The sequence below is a fragment of the Schistocerca cancellata genome, unplaced genomic scaffold (assembly GCF_023864275.1).
Source record: "Schistocerca cancellata isolate TAMUIC-IGC-003103 unplaced genomic scaffold, iqSchCanc2.1 HiC_scaffold_1042, whole genome shotgun sequence".
NCBI classification, from domain to species: Eukaryota; Metazoa; Arthropoda; class Insecta; order Orthoptera; family Acrididae; genus Schistocerca; species Schistocerca cancellata.
The window spans coordinates 1-14,001 of record NW_026047042.1 but is presented as its reverse complement, the minus strand read 5'-3'; the positions used below and the strand labels follow the sequence as shown (position 1 = coordinate 14,001).

The 14,001-nt window shown below is 50.3% G+C and overlaps 18 non-coding genes across 18 annotated transcripts; all 18 read right to left on the bottom strand.

The window, feature by feature from the left end:
- Positions 1-707: 707 nt before the first annotated feature.
- Positions 708-780, bottom strand: Trnaa-agc (transfer RNA alanine (anticodon AGC)). The gene has a single exon. It is a non-coding gene; the product is annotated as a tRNA-Ala (tRNA).
- A 423-nt stretch (positions 781-1,203) lies between these two features.
- Positions 1,204-1,276, bottom strand: Trnaa-ugc (transfer RNA alanine (anticodon UGC)). Its single transcript has one exon. It is a non-coding gene; the product is annotated as a tRNA-Ala (tRNA).
- Positions 1,277-2,289: 1,013 nt separating this feature from the next.
- Trnaa-agc (transfer RNA alanine (anticodon AGC)) lies at positions 2,290-2,362 on the bottom strand. The gene has a single exon. It is a non-coding gene; the product is annotated as a tRNA-Ala (tRNA).
- Positions 2,363-2,785: 423 nt separating this feature from the next.
- Trnaa-ugc (transfer RNA alanine (anticodon UGC)) lies at positions 2,786-2,858 on the bottom strand. Its single transcript has one exon. It is a non-coding gene; the product is annotated as a tRNA-Ala (tRNA).
- A 1,013-nt stretch (positions 2,859-3,871) lies between these two features.
- Trnaa-agc (transfer RNA alanine (anticodon AGC)) lies at positions 3,872-3,944 on the bottom strand. The gene has a single exon. It is a non-coding gene; the product is annotated as a tRNA-Ala (tRNA).
- Positions 3,945-4,367: 423 nt separating this feature from the next.
- Positions 4,368-4,440, bottom strand: Trnaa-ugc (transfer RNA alanine (anticodon UGC)). Its single transcript has one exon. It is a non-coding gene; the product is annotated as a tRNA-Ala (tRNA).
- Positions 4,441-5,453: 1,013 nt separating this feature from the next.
- On the bottom strand, positions 5,454-5,526 carry Trnaa-agc (transfer RNA alanine (anticodon AGC)). Its single transcript has one exon. It is a non-coding gene; the product is annotated as a tRNA-Ala (tRNA).
- Positions 5,527-5,949: 423 nt separating this feature from the next.
- Trnaa-ugc (transfer RNA alanine (anticodon UGC)) lies at positions 5,950-6,022 on the bottom strand. The gene has a single exon. It is a non-coding gene; the product is annotated as a tRNA-Ala (tRNA).
- A 1,013-nt stretch (positions 6,023-7,035) lies between these two features.
- Positions 7,036-7,108, bottom strand: Trnaa-agc (transfer RNA alanine (anticodon AGC)). Its single transcript has one exon. It is a non-coding gene; the product is annotated as a tRNA-Ala (tRNA).
- Positions 7,109-7,531: 423 nt separating this feature from the next.
- Positions 7,532-7,604, bottom strand: Trnaa-ugc (transfer RNA alanine (anticodon UGC)). Its single transcript has one exon. It is a non-coding gene; the product is annotated as a tRNA-Ala (tRNA).
- Positions 7,605-8,617: 1,013 nt separating this feature from the next.
- Positions 8,618-8,690, bottom strand: Trnaa-agc (transfer RNA alanine (anticodon AGC)). Its single transcript has one exon. It is a non-coding gene; the product is annotated as a tRNA-Ala (tRNA).
- A 423-nt stretch (positions 8,691-9,113) lies between these two features.
- Positions 9,114-9,186, bottom strand: Trnaa-ugc (transfer RNA alanine (anticodon UGC)). Its single transcript has one exon. It is a non-coding gene; the product is annotated as a tRNA-Ala (tRNA).
- Positions 9,187-10,199: 1,013 nt separating this feature from the next.
- On the bottom strand, positions 10,200-10,272 carry Trnaa-agc (transfer RNA alanine (anticodon AGC)). The gene has a single exon. It is a non-coding gene; the product is annotated as a tRNA-Ala (tRNA).
- Positions 10,273-10,695: 423 nt separating this feature from the next.
- On the bottom strand, positions 10,696-10,767 carry Trnaa-ugc (transfer RNA alanine (anticodon UGC)). The gene has a single exon. It is a non-coding gene; the product is annotated as a tRNA-Ala (tRNA).
- Positions 10,768-11,780: 1,013 nt separating this feature from the next.
- On the bottom strand, positions 11,781-11,853 carry Trnaa-agc (transfer RNA alanine (anticodon AGC)). The gene has a single exon. It is a non-coding gene; the product is annotated as a tRNA-Ala (tRNA).
- A 423-nt stretch (positions 11,854-12,276) lies between these two features.
- Trnaa-ugc (transfer RNA alanine (anticodon UGC)) lies at positions 12,277-12,349 on the bottom strand. The gene has a single exon. It is a non-coding gene; the product is annotated as a tRNA-Ala (tRNA).
- Positions 12,350-13,362: 1,013 nt separating this feature from the next.
- On the bottom strand, positions 13,363-13,435 carry Trnaa-agc (transfer RNA alanine (anticodon AGC)). Its single transcript has one exon. It is a non-coding gene; the product is annotated as a tRNA-Ala (tRNA).
- Positions 13,436-13,858: 423 nt separating this feature from the next.
- Trnaa-ugc (transfer RNA alanine (anticodon UGC)) lies at positions 13,859-13,931 on the bottom strand. The gene has a single exon. It is a non-coding gene; the product is annotated as a tRNA-Ala (tRNA).
- Positions 13,932-14,001: the final 70 nt, after the last annotated feature.

Here is a 14,001-nt window from a genome sequence, read left to right as displayed (position 1 = left end):
CACTGCCGCGCACTTTACTACTGTGTACCACTCTTGTCGTCCAACTGCAAAAGACTGGGCCACAACAAGCTTCCGCGTCTCCATTGCACTGCGCAAACTACGAAACGCTCCCCAAACATTGCACTCACCCATGCAGACGACTTTTCCGACTTTACACGACGCTCACGCAACGCTCACGCTAGTGACAGCCTTATTTAGAGCTTGACGTCGCACCCAAGCGAGTGAGCACATTTCGCCTACGGCTTAGGCCGCCCAACTAGTGTGGCTGCTCGGTCTCTGCAGGCAGCAAGGGGCTGCAAACTTCCCGTGTTCGCGCCTATGTCACCTCCGCTTGCTTGTCAGAGACAGAGTGTCGCAAAACATACAACTCACTCCATGAATTGATTGCTACGGCATCTGTCATCAGCAGTCATAACTAGCAACACCAGTAGCAGCCGACTGCACGTAAAGAATGGGAATGTGCAGTGGGATTTTTGTGAACTCGGCGCAAGGCAGATCTTTCCGACATAGGTTTGAGAATCTTAAGGGAAGACTCGTACTGGTTCTAAATTAAGTATAGGGCTGGGAGGAGGGTGGTTCCTGCGCGTAACAGCACGCTTGCCAATTGTTGCTGCTAATCGTTCGCTCGTATCTGCCTAGACACATTTGCTGGCTGTGAATTATTTCACTTGCATGGCAGTGTGCGCATGTTGGTGTGTTAAAAATTCTGGAGACGCTGGGTATCGATCCCAGTACCTCTCGCATGCTAAGCGAGCGCTCTACCATCTGAGCTACGCCCCCTGATGACGGATAGTGCTACATACAACCATATCAATATCACAGACCCTTGCACTCCCATTATTCCGCAGACAAACACTACTCTCAATGTGTCCGTGATGGTGTCTTTCAGGTTTCCTGCATTCTGTATCGAATCGTAGTTGGCCAAAATTAAAGTGGCACGCACAACGTCGAAAATAGCGTTCGGCCACCGCTCTGAGTAAGACGAACGTGTTGTCCACACTCTAGACTTCATTGAGGTTAGGCCGTTATACCTAAGACAGATTTGCACTCGATGACACCTCGACAACAGCCGGTCCTCACATTCACGTCTTGCTCTCCTTACGTCAGTATACATCATATGAGTCTGTGACGCTGGCTTTGCAACATCTTGCGTGTCTTTAGGCTCGCCGCGACCAACACTTACCATGCACTGTCCACAAAACATGGAGGCGCCGGGGCTTGAACCCGGGACCTTTCACATGCAAAGCGAACGCTCTACCAACTGAGCTACGCCCCCAAGCGCAACAAAGCTGCGCTGTTTTCCATCCTTTGCTACTCTGATGTGCGCGGACATGATGGTTGGTTGGTTTATAGGGGCGAAGGGACCAGTGTACAAAGGCGCGATCACGTTCATATGCACAAGAGTTCCAAGTAGTTTCGATGCTCTGGTATTACGACTACAAATTCCGTCTGTATTTAAAGTCTTAAATTGAAAGGACAGTCACAAATTGCTCCGTTTTCACTCCTTGTCGACAATCACACAGCGCCTGAGGTAACAAGCACATCTGAAGCCCCATTGTGCACTCGACTGTTGATGCCAACTCACTGCCGCGCACTTTACTACTGTGTACCACTCTTGTCGTCCAACTGCAAAAGACTGGGCCACAACAAGCTTCCGCGTCTCCATTGCACTGCGCAAACTACGAAACGCTCCCCAAACATTGCACTCACCCATGCAGACGACTTTTCCGACTTTACACGACGCTCACGCAACGCTCACGCTAGTGACAGCCTTATTTAGAGCTTGACGTCGCACCCAAGCGAGTGAGCACATTTCGCCTACGGCTTAGGCCGCCCAACTAGTGTGGCTGCTCGGTCTCTGCAGGCAGCAAGGGGCTGCAAACTTCCCGTGTTCGCGCCTATGTCACCTCCGCTTGCTTGTCAGAGACAGAGTGTCGCAAAACATACAACTCACTCCATGAATTGATTGCTACGGCATCTGTCATCAGCAGTCATAACTAGCAACACCAGTAGCAGCCGACTGCACGTAAAGAATGGGAATGTGCAGTGGGATTTTTGTGAACTCGGCGCAAGGCAGATCTTTCCGACATAGGTTTGAGAATCTTAAGGGAAGACTCGTACTGGTTCTAAATTAAGTATAGGGCTGGGAGGAGGGTGGTTCCTGCGCGTAACAGCACGCTTGCCAATTGTTGCTGCTAATCGTTCGCTCGTATCTGCCTAGACACATTTGCTGGCTGTGAATTATTTCACTTGCATGGCAGTGTGCGCATGTTGGTGTGTTAAAAATTCTGGAGACGCTGGGTATCGATCCCAGTACCTCTCGCATGCTAAGCGAGCGCTCTACCATCTGAGCTACGCCCCCTGATGACGGATAGTGCTACATACAACCATATCAATATCACAGACCCTTGCACTCCCATTATTCCGCAGACAAACACTACTCTCAATGTGTCCGTGAGGGTGTCTTTCAGGTTTCCTGCATTCTGTATCGAATCGTAGTTGGCCAAAATTAAAGTGGCACGCACAACGTCGAAAATAGCGTTCGGCCACCGCTCTGAGTAAGACGAACGTGTTGTCCACACTCTAGACTTCATTGAGGTTAGGCCGTTATACCTAAGACAGATTTGCACTCGATGACACCTCGACAACAGCCGGTCCTCACATTCACGTCTTGCTCTCCTTACGTCAGTATACATCATATGAGTCTGTGACGCTGGCTTTGCAACATCTTGCGTGTCTTTAGGCTCGCCGCGACCAACACTTACCATGCACTGTCCACAAAACATGGAGGCGCCGGGGCTTGAACCCGGGACCTTTCACATGCAAAGCGAACGCTCTACCAACTGAGCTACGCCCCCAAGCGCAACAAAGCTGCGCTGTTTTCCATCCTTTGCTACTCTGATGTGCGCGGACATGATGGTTGGTTGGTTTATAGGGGCGAAGGGACCAGTGTACAAAGGCGCGATCACGTTCATATGCACAAGAGTTCCAAGTAGTTTCGATGCTCTGGTATTACGACTACAAATTCCGTCTGTATTTAAAGTCTTAAATTGAAAGGACAGTCACAAATTGCTCCGTTTTCACTCCTTGTCGACAATCACACAGCGCCTGAGGTAACAAGCACATCTGAAGCCCCATTGTGCACTCGACTGTTGATGCCAACTCACTGCCGCGCACTTTACTACTGTGTACCACTCTTGTCGTCCAACTGCAAAAGACTGGGCCACAACAAGCTTCCGCGTCTCCATTGCACTGCGCAAACTACGAAACGCTCCCCAAACATTGCACTCACCCATGCAGACGACTTTTCCGACTTTACACGACGCTCACGCAACGCTCACGCTAGTGACAGCCTTATTTAGAGCTTGACGTCGCACCCAAGCGAGTGAGCACATTTCGCCTACGGCTTAGGCCGCCCAACTAGTGTGGCTGCTCGGTCTCTGCAGGCAGCAAGGGGCTGCAAACTTCCCGTGTTCGCGCCTATGTCACCTCCGCTTGCTTGTCAGAGACAGAGCGTCGCAAAACATACAACTCACTCCATGAATTGATTGCTACGGCATCTGTCATCAGCAGTCATAACTAGCAACACCAGTAGCAGCCGACTGCACGTAAAGAATGGGAATGTGCAGTGGGATTTTTGTGAACTCGGCGCAAGGCAGATCTTTCCGACATAGGTTTGAGAATCTTAAGGGAAGACTCGTACTGGTTCTAAATTAAGTATAGGGCTGGGAGGAGGGTGGTTCCTGCGCGTAACAGCACGCTTGCCAATTGTTGCTGCTAATCGTTCGCTCGTATCTGCCTAGACACATTTGCTGGCTGTGAATTATTTCACTTGCATGGCAGTGTGCGCATGTTGGTGTGTTAAAAATTCTGGAGACGCTGGGTATCGATCCCAGTACCTCTCGCATGCTAAGCGAGCGCTCTACCATCTGAGCTACGCCCCCTGATGACGGATAGTGCTACATACAACCATATCAATATCACAGACCCTTGCACTCCCATTATTCCGCAGACAAACACTACTCTCAATGTGTCCGTGAGGGTGTCTTTCAGGTTTCCTGCATTCTGTATCGAATCGTAGTTGGCCAAAATTAAAGTGGCACGCACAACGTCGAAAATAGCGTTCGGCCACCGCTCTGAGTAAGACGAACGTGTTGTCCACACTCTAGACTTCATTGAGGTTAGGCCGTTATACCTAAGACAGATTTGCACTCGATGACACCTCGACAACAGCCGGTCCTCACATTCACGTCTTGCTCTCCTTACGTCAGTATACATCATATGAGTCTGTGACGCTGGCTTTGCAACATCTTGCGTGTCTTTAGGCTCGCCGCGACCAACACTTACCATGCACTGTCCACAAAACATGGAGGCGCCGGGGCTTGAACCCGGGACCTTTCACATGCAAAGCGAACGCTCTACCAACTGAGCTACGCCCCCAAGCGCAACAAAGCTGCGCTGTTTTCCATCCTTTGCTACTCTGATGTGCGCGGACATGATGGTTGGTTGGTTTATAGGGGCGAAGGGACCAGTGTACAAAGGCGCGATCACGTTCATATGCACAAGAGTTCCAAGTAGTTTCGATGCTCTGGTATTACGACTACAAATTCCGTCTGTATTTAAAGTCTTAAATTGAAAGGACAGTCACAAATTGCTCCGTTTTCACTCCTTGTCGACAATCACACAGCGCCTGAGGTAACAAGCACATCTGAAGCCCCATTGTGCACTCGACTGTTGATGCCAACTCACTGCCGCGCACTTTACTACTGTGTACCACTCTTGTCGTCCAACTGCAAAAGACTGGGCCACAACAAGCTTCCGCGTCTCCATTGCACTGCGCAAACTACGAAACGCTCCCCAAACATTGCACTCACCCATGCAGACGACTTTTCCGACTTTACACGACGCTCACGCAACGCTCACGCTAGTGACAGCCTTATTTAGAGCTTGACGTCGCACCCAAGCGAGTGAGCACATTTCGCCTACGGCTTAGGCCGCCCAACTAGTGTGGCTGCTCGGTCTCTGCAGGCAGCAAGGGGCTGCAAACTTCCCGTGTTCGCGCCTATGTCACCTCCGCTTGCTTGTCAGAGACAGAGTGTCGCAAAACATACAACTCACTCCATGAATTGATTGCTACGGCATCTGTCATCAGCAGTCATAACTAGCAACACCAGTAGCAGCCGACTGCACGTAAAGAATGGGAATGTGCAGTGGGATTTTTGTGAACTCGGCGCAAGGCAGATCTTTCCGACATAGGTTTGAGAATCTTAAGGGAAGACTCGTACTGGTTCTAAATTAAGTATAGGGCTGGGAGGAGGGTGGTTCCTGCGCGTAACAGCACGCTTGCCAATTGTTGCTGCTAATCGTTCGCTCGTATCTGCCTAGACACATTTGCTGGCTGTGAATTATTTCACTTGCATGGCAGTGTGCGCATGTTGGTGTGTTAAAAATTCTGGAGACGCTGGGTATCGATCCCAGTACCTCTCGCATGCTAAGCGAGCGCTCTACCATCTGAGCTACGCCCCCTGATGACGGATAGTGCTACATACAACCATATCAATATCACAGACCCTTGCACTCCCATTATTCCGCAGACAAACACTACTCTCAATGTGTCCGTGAGGGTGTCTTTCAGGTTTCCTGCATTCTGTATCGAATCGTAGTTGGCCAAAATTAAAGTGGCACGCACAACGTCGAAAATAGCGTTCGGCCACCGCTCTGAGTAAGACGAACGTGTTGTCCACACTCTAGACTTCATTGAGGTTAGGCCGTTATACCTAAGACAGATTTGCACTCGATGACACCTCGACAACAGCCGGTCCTCACATTCACGTCTTGCTCTCCTTACGTCAGTATACATCATATGAGTCTGTGACGCTGGCTTTGCAACATCTTGCGTGTCTTTAGGCTCGCCGCGACCAACACTTACCATGCACTGTCCACAAAACATGGAGGCGCCGGGGCTTGAACCCGGGACCTTTCACATGCAAAGCGAACGCTCTACCAACTGAGCTACGCCCCCAAGCGCAACAAAGCTGCGCTGTTTTCCATCCTTTGCTACTCTGATGTGCGCGGACATGATGGTTGGTTGGTTTATAGGGGCGAAGGGACCAGTGTACAAAGGCGCGATCACGTTCATATGCACAAGAGTTCCAAGTAGTTTCGATGCTCTGGTATTACGACTACAAATTCCGTCTGTATTTAAAGTCTTAAATTGAAAGGACAGTCACAAATTGCTCCGTTTTCACTCCTTGTCGACAATCACACAGCGCCTGAGGTAACAAGCACATCTGAAGCCCCATTGTGCACTCGACTGTTGATGCCAACTCACTGCCGCGCACTTTACTACTGTGTACCACTCTTGTCGTCCAACTGCAAAAGACTGGGCCACAACAAGCTTCCGCGTCTCCATTGCACTGCGCAAACTACGAAACGCTCCCCAAACATTGCACTCACCCATGCAGACGACTTTTCCGACTTTACACGACGCTCACGCAACGCTCACGCTAGTGACAGCCTTATTTAGAGCTTGACGTCGCACCCAAGCGAGTGAGCACATTTCGCCTACGGCTTAGGCCGCCCAACTAGTGTGGCTGCTCGGTCTCTGCAGGCAGCAAGGGGCTGCAAACTTCCCGTGTTCGCGCCTATGTCACCTCCGCTTGCTTGTCAGAGACAGAGCGTCGCAAAACATACAACTCACTCCATGAATTGATTGCTACGGCATCTGTCATCAGCAGTCATAACTAGCAACACCAGTAGCAGCCGACTGCACGTAAAGAATGGGAATGTGCAGTGGGATTTTTGTGAACTCGGCGCAAGGCAGATCTTTCCGACATAGGTTTGAGAATCTTAAGGGAAGACTCGTACTGGTTCTAAATTAAGTATAGGGCTGGGAGGAGGGTGGTTCCTGCGCGTAACAGCACGCTTGCCAATTGTTGCTGCTAATCGTTCGCTCGTATCTGCCTAGACACATTTGCTGGCTGTGAATTATTTCACTTGCATGGCAGTGTGCGCATGTTGGTGTGTTAAAAATTCTGGAGACGCTGGGTATCGATCCCAGTACCTCTCGCATGCTAAGCGAGCGCTCTACCATCTGAGCTACGCCCCCTGATGACGGATAGTGCTACATACAACCATATCAATATCACAGACCCTTGCACTCCCATTATTCCGCAGACAAACACTACTCTCAATGTGTCCGTGAGGGTGTCTTTCAGGTTTCCTGCATTCTGTATCGAATCGTAGTTGGCCAAAATTAAAGTGGCACGCACAACGTCGAAAATAGCGTTCGGCCACCGCTCTGAGTAAGACGAACGTGTTGTCCACACTCTAGACTTCATTGAGGTTAGGCCGTTATACCTAAGACAGATTTGCACTCGATGACACCTCGACAACAGCCGGTCCTCACATTCACGTCTTGCTCTCCTTACGTCAGTATACATCATATGAGTCTGTGACGCTGGCTTTGCAACATCTTGCGTGTCTTTAGGCTCGCCGCGACCAACACTTACCATGCACTGTCCACAAAACATGGAGGCGCCGGGGCTTGAACCCGGGACCTTTCACATGCAAAGCGAACGCTCTACCAACTGAGCTACGCCCCCAAGCGCAACAAAGCTGCGCTGTTTTCCATCCTTTGCTACTCTGATGTGCGCGGACATGATGGTTGGTTGGTTTATAGGGGCGAAGGGACCAGTGTACAAAGGCGCGATCACGTTCATATGCACAAGAGTTCCAAGTAGTTTCGATGCTCTGGTATTACGACTACAAATTCCGTCTGTATTTAAAGTCTTAAATTGAAAGGACAGTCACAAATTGCTCCGTTTTCACTCCTTGTCGACAATCACACAGCGCCTGAGGTAACAAGCACATCTGAAGCCCCATTGTGCACTCGACTGTTGATGCCAACTCACTGCCGCGCACTTTACTACTGTGTACCACTCTTGTCGTCCAACTGCAAAAGACTGGGCCACAACAAGCTTCCGCGTCTCCATTGCACTGCGCAAACTACGAAACGCTCCCCAAACATTGCACTCACCCATGCAGACGACTTTTCCGACTTTACACGACGCTCACGCAACGCTCACGCTAGTGACAGCCTTATTTAGAGCTTGACGTCGCACCCAAGCGAGTGAGCACATTTCGCCTACGGCTTAGGCCGCCCAACTAGTGTGGCTGCTCGGTCTCTGCAGGCAGCAAGGGGCTGCAAACTTCCCGTGTTCGCGCCTATGTCACCTCCGCTTGCTTGTCAGAGACAGAGCGTCGCAAAACATACAACTCACTCCATGAATTGATTGCTACGGCATCTGTCATCAGCAGTCATAACTAGCAACACCAGTAGCAGCCGACTGCACGTAAAGAATGGGAATGTGCAGTGGGATTTTTGTGAACTCGGCGCAAGGCAGATCTTTCCGACATAGGTTTGAGAATCTTAAGGGAAGACTCGTACTGGTTCTAAATTAAGTATAGGGCTGGGAGGAGGGTGGTTCCTGCGCGTAACAGCACGCTTGCCAATTGTTGCTGCTAATCGTTCGCTCGTATCTGCCTAGACACATTTGCTGGCTGTGAATTATTTCACTTGCATGGCAGTGTGCGCATGTTGGTGTGTTAAAAATTCTGGAGACGCTGGGTATCGATCCCAGTACCTCTCGCATGCTAAGCGAGCGCTCTACCATCTGAGCTACGCCCCCTGATGACGGATAGTGCTACATACAACCATATCAATATCACAGACCCTTGCACTCCCATTATTCCGCAGACAAACACTACTCTCAATGTGTCCGTGAGGGTGTCTTTCAGGTTTCCTGCATTCTGTATCGAATCGTAGTTGGCCAAAATTAAAGTGGCACGCACAACGTCGAAAATAGCGTTCGGCCACCGCTCTGAGTAAGACGAACGTGTTGTCCACACTCTAGACTTCATTGAGGTTAGGCCGTTATACCTAAGACAGATTTGCACTCGATGACACCTCGACAACAGCCGGTCCTCACATTCACGTCTTGCTCTCCTTACGTCAGTATACATCATATGAGTCTGTGACGCTGGCTTTGCAACATCTTGCGTGTCTTTAGGCTCGCCGCGACCAACACTTACCATGCACTGTCCACAAAACATGGAGGCGCCGGGGCTTGAACCCGGGACCTTTCACATGCAAAGCGAACGCTCTACCAACTGAGCTACGCCCCCAAGCGCAACAAAGCTGCGCTGTTTTCCATCCTTTGCTACTCTGATGTGCGCGGACATGATGGTTGGTTGGTTTATAGGGGCGAAGGGACCAGTGTACAAAGGCGCGATCACGTTCATATGCACAAGAGTTCCAAGTAGTTTCGATGCTCTGGTATTACGACTACAAATTCCGTCTGTATTAAAAGTCTTAAATTGAAAGGACAGTCACAAATTGCTCCGTTTTCACTCCTTGTCGACAATCACACAGCGCCTGAGGTAACAAGCACATCTGAAGCCCCATTGTGCACTCGACTGTTGATGCCAACTCACTGCCGCGCACTTTACTACTGTGTACCACTCTTGTCGTCCAACTGCAAAAGACTGGGCCACAACAAGCTTCCGCGTCTCCATTGCACTGCGCAAACTACGAAACGCTCCCCAAACATTGCACTCACCCATGCAGACGACTTTTCCGACTTTACACGACGCTCACGCAACGCTCACGCTAGTGACAGCCTTATTTAGAGCTTGACGTCGCACCCAAGCGAGTGAGCACATTTCGCCTACGGCTTAGGCCGCCCAACTAGTGTGGCTGCTCGGTCTCTGCAGGCAGCAAGGGGCTGCAAACTTCCCGTGTTCGCGCCTATGTCACCTCCGCTTGCTTGTCAGAGACAGAGCGTCGCAAAACATACAACTCACTCCATGAATTGATTGCTACGGCATCTGTCATCAGCAGTCATAACTAGCAACACCAGTAGCAGCCGACTGCACGTAAAGAATGGGAATGTGCAGTGGGATTTTTGTGAACTCGGCGCAAGGCAGATCTTTCCGACATAGGTTTGAGAATCTTAAGGGAAGACTCGTACTGGTTCTAAATTAAGTATAGGGCTGGGAGGAGGGTGGTTCCTGCGCGTAACAGCACGCTTGCCAATTGTTGCTGCTAATCGTTCGCTCGTATCTGCCTAGACACATTTGCTGGCTGTGAATTATTTCACTTGCATGGCAGTGTGCGCATGTTGGTGTGTTAAAAATTCTGGAGACGCTGGGTATCGATCCCAGTACCTCTCGCATGCTAAGCGAGCGCTCTACCATCTGAGCTACGCCCCCTGATGACGGATAGTGCTACATACAACCATATCAATATCACAGACCCTTGCACTCCCATTATTCCGCAGACAAACACTACTCTCAATGTGTCCGTGAGGGTGTCTTTCAGGTTTCCTGCATTCTGTATCGAATCGTAGTTGGCCAAAATTAAAGTGGCACGCACAACGTCGAAAATAGCGTTCGGCCACCGCTCTGAGTAAGACGAACGTGTTGTCCACACTCTAGACTTCATTGAGGTTAGGCCGTTATACCTAAGACAGATTTGCACTCGATGACACCTCGACAACAGCCGGTCCTCACATTCACGTCTTGCTCTCCTTACGTCAGTATACATCATATGAGTCTGTGACGCTGGCTTTGCAACATCTTGCGTGTCTTTAGGCTCGCCGCGACCAACACTTACCATGCACTGTCCACAAAACATGGAGGCGCCGGGCTTGAACCCGGGACCTTTCACATGCAAAGCGAACGCTCTACCAACTGAGCTACGCCCCCAAGCGCAACAAAGCTGCGCTGTTTTCCATCCTTTGCTACTCTGATGTGCGCGGACATGATGGTTGGTTGGTTTATAGGGGCGAAGGGACCAGTGTACAAAGGCGCGATCACGTTCATATGCACAAGAGTTCCAAGTAGTTTCGATGCTCTGGTATTACGACTACAAATTCCGTCTGTATTTAAAGTCTTAAATTGAAAGGACAGTCACAAATTGCTCCGTTTTCACTCCTTGTCGACAATCACACAGCGCCTGAGGTAACAAGCACATCTGAAGCCCCATTGTGCACTCGACTGTTGATGCCAACTCACTGCCGCGCACTTTACTACTGTGTACCACTCTTGTCGTCCAACTGCAAAAGACTGGGCCACAACAAGCTTCCGCGTCTCCATTGCACTGCGCAAACTACGAAACGCTCCCCAAACATTGCACTCACCCATGCAGACGACTTTTCCGACTTTACACGACGCTCACGCAACGCTCACGCTAGTGACAGCCTTATTTAGAGCTTGACGTCGCACCCAAGCGAGTGAGCACATTTCGCCTACGGCTTAGGCCGCCCAACTAGTGTGGCTGCTCGGTCTCTGCAGGCAGCAAGGGGCTGCAAACTTCCCGTGTTCGCGCCTATGTCACCTCCGCTTGCTTGTCAGAGACAGAGTGTCGCAAAACATACAACTCACTCCATGAATTGATTGCTACGGCATCTGTCATCAGCAGTCATAACTAGCAACACCAGTAGCAGCCGACTGCACGTAAAGAATGGGAATGTGCAGTGGGATTTTTGTGAACTCGGCGCAAGGCAGATCTTTCCGACATAGGTTTGAGAATCTTAAGGGAAGACTCGTACTGGTTCTAAATTAAGTATAGGGCTGGGAGGAGGGTGGTTCCTGCGCGTAACAGCACGCTTGCCAATTGTTGCTGCTAATCGTTCGCTCGTATCTGCCTAGACACATTTGCTGGCTGTGAATTATTTCACTTGCATGGCAGTGTGCGCATGTTGGTGTGTTAAAAATTCTGGAGACGCTGGGTATCGATCCCAGTACCTCTCGCATGCTAAGCGAGCGCTCTACCATCTGAGCTACGCCCCCTGATGACGGATAGTGCTACATACAACCATATCAATATCACAGACCCTTGCACTCCCATTATTCCGCAGACAAACACTACTCTCAATGTGTCCGTGAGGGTGTCTTTCAGGTTTCCTGCATTCTGTATCGAATCGTAGTTGGCCAAAATTAAAGTGGCACGCACAACGTCGAAAATAGCGTTCGGCCACCGCTCTGAGTAAGACGAACGTGTTGTCCACACTCTAGACTTCATTGAGGTTAGGCCGTTATACCTAAGACAGATTTGCACTCGATGACACCTCGACAACAGCCGGTCCTCACATTCACGTCTTGCTCTCCTTACGTCAGTATACATCATATGAGTCTGTGACGCTGGCTTTGCAACATCTTGCGTGTCTTTAGGCTCGCCGCGACCAACACTTACCATGCACTGTCCACAAAACATGGAGGCGCCGGGGCTTGAACCCGGGACCTTTCACATGCAAAGCGAACGCTCTACCAACTGAGCTACGCCCCCAAGCGCAACAAAGCTGCGCTGTTTTCCATCCTTTGCTACTCTGATGTGCGCGGACATGATGGTTGGTTGGTTTATAGGGGCGAAGGGACCAGTGTACAAAGGCGCGATCACGTTCATATGCACAAGAGTTCCAAGTAGTTTCGATGCTCTGGTATTACGACTACAAATTCCGTCTGTATTAAAAGTCTTAAATTGAAAGGACAGTCACAAATTGCTCCGTTTTCACTCCTTGTCGACAATCACACAGCGCCTGAGGTAACAAGCACATCTGAAGCCCCATTGTGCACTCGACTGTTGATGCCAACTCACTGCCGCGCACTTTACTACTGTGTACCACTCTTGTCGTCCAACTGCAAAAGACTGGGCCACAACAAGCTTCCGCGTCTCCATTGCACTGCGCAAACTACGAAACGCTCCCCAAACATTGCACTCACCCATGCAGACGACTTTTCCGACTTTACACGACGCTCACGCAACGCTCACGCTAGTGACAGCCTTATTTAGAGCTTGACGTCGCACCCAAGCGAGTGAGCACATTTCGCCTACGGCTTAGGCCGCCCAACTAGTGTGGCTGCTCGGTCTCTGCAGGCAGCAAGGGGCTGCAAACTTCCCGTGTTCGCGCCTATGTCACCTCCGCTTGCTTGTCAGAGACAGAGCGTCGCAAAACATACAACTCACTCCATGAATTGATTGCTACGGCATCTGTCATCAGCAGTCATAACTAGCAACACCAGTAGCAGCCGACTGCACGTAAAGAATGGGAATGTGCAGTGGGATTTTTGTGAACTCGGCGCAAGGCAGATCTTTCCGACATAGGTTTGAGAATCTTAAGGGAAGACTCGTACTGGTTCTAAATTAAGTATAGGGCTGGGAGGAGGGTGGTTCCTGCGCGTAACAGCACGCTTGCCAATTGTTGCTGCTAATCGTTCGCTCGTATCTGCCTAGACACATTTGCTGGCTGTGAATTATTTCACTTGCATGGCAGTGTGCGCATGTTGGTGTGTTAAAAATTCTGGAGACGCTGGGTATCGATCCCAGTACCTCTCGCATGCTAAGCGAGCGCTCTACCATCTGAGCTACGCCCCCTGATGACGGATAGTGCTACATACAACCATATCAATATCACAGACCCTTGCACTCCCATTATTCCGCAGACAAACACTACTCTCAATGTGTCCGTGAGGGTGTCTTTCAGGTTTCCTGCATTCTGTATCGAATCGTAGTTGGCCAAAATTAAAGTGGCACGCACAACGTCGAAAATAGCGTTCGGCCACCGCTCTGAGTAAGACGAACGTGTTGTCCACACTCTAGACTTCATTGAGGTTAGGCCGTTATACCTAAGACAGATTTGCACTCGATGACACCTCGACAACAGCCGGTCCTCACATTCACGTCTTGCTCTCCTTACGTCAGTATACATCATATGAGTCTGTGACGCTGGCTTTGCAACATCTTGCGTGTCTTTAGGCTCGCCGCGACCAACACTTACCATGCACTGTCCACAAAACATGGAGGCGCCGGGGCTTGAACCCGGGACCTTTCACATGCAAAGCGAACGCTCTACCAACTGAGCTACGCCCCCAAGCGCAACAAAGCTGCGCTGTTTTCCATCCTTTGCTACTCTGATGTGCGCGGACATGATGGTTGGTTGG